Source organism: Catharus ustulatus, chromosome 9 (genome assembly GCF_009819885.2).
Source record: "Catharus ustulatus isolate bCatUst1 chromosome 9, bCatUst1.pri.v2, whole genome shotgun sequence".
Classification (NCBI taxonomy): Eukaryota; Metazoa; Chordata; class Aves; order Passeriformes; family Turdidae; genus Catharus; species Catharus ustulatus.
Window position 1 is genome coordinate 15526744 of NC_046229.1, and position 3320 is coordinate 15530063.

A 3320-nucleotide genomic window follows, 5' to 3' on the forward strand; every position below is an offset into this window, starting at 1 on the left:
TGTAAAAAGACAATTGTCTCTCAGAGAGATCAAATGGTGTTATACAAAAGTTTTAATATTTACCAGTGTAAATAAGTAACAGCTCATGAATATTAATGCCCACCCTCCATCCAGAGAGGGCTCTTTGGTAAGTGGCTCTGCTGCTGCTGGGTTTCAATAGCCAGGTCAGACACCATGTAACTGAGCAGAGCCTGCCAGCAGAAATTAAATCTATCAGAGGAGGACAGATTAAACTCTATACGGGTGAGTTCACTCTTTCCATGACTCACCAAAGTGTTTGAGGGTCACAGACTCCTGTCAAACAAATGTCCATGTGGTCACAGTGGACACTAAAGCACAAAAGACAACTGACACACAGGGGATTTGCAGAGAAGATCTTCAGCTGACAAGCAATAGCCAGCCCCAGTGCTCTGTTTCGTCAGAATAAAGAACAGCCAAAGAGAAAACAGGATCAGTGTGAGGCTCCTGCATCCCAAAATAAACACTGCTAATTGGGGTTAGGCAGTGTTAAAGACATGCCCCTTCAATTTTCTACAGCCAGGATCTCCCTATCATGTGCTTTTAGCACTTTGACTGAACTTTGGTCAGATTTTAAAGTAGTTTGTAACCACTAGATAGGACTTGGTTTTGAAAATGGTCTCTTGTTTGCTACTTTGAAGTTTAAATATTATAGCAATATGCCTTGTCCTTCACGTTGAATTAGCTCTACATTAAAACGAAGGAAAATTCAACAAGCATGTCCCTAACACCTGCAGCACAGTGTTTACAGTCAGAGTGCAAACAGGAAGAGAACACTGCTCCTCTGCTAAATCAATATTTAACTAACAGCCTGCTCTACACAGATACATAAATATCATACAACCGACTAATTAAAAAGCTCACTTATTATCAGGCCTGGACTTCATTAGTAGACCACCTCAGAGCATCTTCCACAGATTTCTTTTGATTAACAAGGCTGCAAACTACGAATAAGTAAGTCAGTCATATGGTCATGGCTTATCTGGAAAGCCCAGCCAACCCTCTCCACTGCAGCTCTGTCACTACTCAATGGGAGCCTTGTTCCCCACCACAGAGGCACTCTTTAGAGTTTTGATTAAGAAAATATTCCAGGAAGACAGAGGATTTCAGGTGGGTTTTCCTAACAGCATGGCTAAAGGGGCAGCAGATCAGGATTCTGCTTATCAGCTTCCCTCCCTCCCTAAAGCAAAGCAGTTTGGGGAGCTGCAGGAACGCCCCAGTTGAAAGGGAGTAATCTTCCAGAGAACCATTTTCCTCCTCATCTCTGATCCCAAGTAACACAGGAGACATGATACATCCCATCAGGATCCTTTAATCTGTGTAATACAAGTCTCAATGTTCAAATACCTGTAGGGTCAGCTTTGCATCATCGGGCCCTTCCAATTTTGCCCTGAGGATATTAAGACACATTATAGGTTTTCCTGTTTGGGTCTAAGAGACAAGCAGAATGAAAACAGTAAATTCATTATGCAGGATGACATTTAAAGCAAACATCAGTCCCCCCCACCATATAACCATATTTCAGCTTGTGTTAGCTCCAGAATGTGAGACAACTGTTTCCCATATCAAGGATACTGTCAAGAATCCCAGTATCTCATCCTATTCCTTGGGAAGGGGATGAAGGTAAAGGGGTTAAGACCTGACAGTGGAAATACTACATGTGTCTCTGGCTTATCAGATTTATAGATTTATTCTGTAAAAATCCTGCATATCTGTTGGGGATGCTTCCCTCTGTTTTTAGAGCATGTCTGATTAACTGCAGATCCATTTCTTGTCTGGTGCATTAACAAACATACATACAGGTTACACATTTGGGAAAGACAGGTGAAAAAACCTGAAGCTTCTGAGCATGTAGGTCCCCAGTGGCTTAAGCCAGCCTGAGGTCATGCAAACCCACCCATCAAATCCCCACCCACCTCGTGCATGCTCCTGTAATAAGCACTTTAGGAAACTAAAAGGGGGAGAAGCCAAAAGGTGGATCAGCCACTCAGCACCAGCAGTGTTTGGAATGTGGAAAATCCTATTTAAACAAACAGGAAAGGATTAGAACTCTACGAATGGGCCTAGTCCACTCCTAAATCCACCCAAGTGTATCATATCCCCAGAACTTGGCAGCAAAGAACAGCACAGACCCACCTTTGCATTTCTGCTTTTCCCTGGGGACTACAAACTACAATTCTTGGTTGTGACCCAGCCCTGCACATGGCCATCAGTACCATGGGCTTGGGTAAAACCATTTGTATGAGATTCTGTTTCAAGCCTTGGAACTGCCTCTGTAAAAGCACCCACACCCATTTCCTTTACCTGGGAAGCAGAGGTCACACCTGAAGGAAGTCCACAGACTCCAAGGACAATTTGCTCTCTCAACTCCACTGCAGGCTCTGCCTTCTGCTGTTAACCTCTTCCAGTCCCTGGTGAACAGGAGCTGCTCCTGATGCCAAAGCAGTCTCACCAAGCAGACAAGAGCACAGGCCAGCACGGCAAAGGAGGCCCCTGGCTGTGGCCACAGGGTTTGGAGAGGCTCTGCCCTGAAACCACACACAGCCAGAGGCTGCCCTTTTGTGTAAAAACCTTAATTGCTGCTTTGGTAGAAGCAGGTTGTTTTAATCTCCCAATTTAGTGTTTCTAGATTAAAGGTAATTCCCACAGTAATCCTGTTCCTTAAGAATCTGTAACAATCACAAAAAGAATGCAGTTTAACCAGACAATATAACCAACTATATTAAACATAGCAGTATCTCTAAGAATACATAGATAAGGGATAACATAACAAAAATACCACTTGGGAAATGTCTCATTAAAGGAGGATTTCTAAGATACAAAACATGTTCTACAAATTGTTAACTAAATTACCTGGAAATGTTTGAGTAATATAATATATTAATGTATTTTAATTACCCCATGATATTAACATGAATACAAGTTATCAAGTCACTAATTTCCACTGTTGTAATACTAAAGTTGACAGAGCAGTGCATTGTCAACTGCCCCAAGTTACAGAGCCCTCCTGGAGGAAAAGTTTACACGCATTCAAGAGGTGACCACTTACATCATCTGGATTATTACAGGCAATGAAAGATTAATAAATGAAAAATGTTTGCATTTAAATTTAAAGAGTGCTAATGATGTAGTGGTTTATTTTTAATTATCTAACTCAAACATTGGGTAAATCTAGACATGACAACAGAACAAAACGTCAAAAACTAAATGTCTTTATGGAATTAATTCATGTGTGCAGAGAGTGAAAATGGATGACATCATCTTAGACAGGTTTAAATAATCATGAGCTAGGCACAGACAGA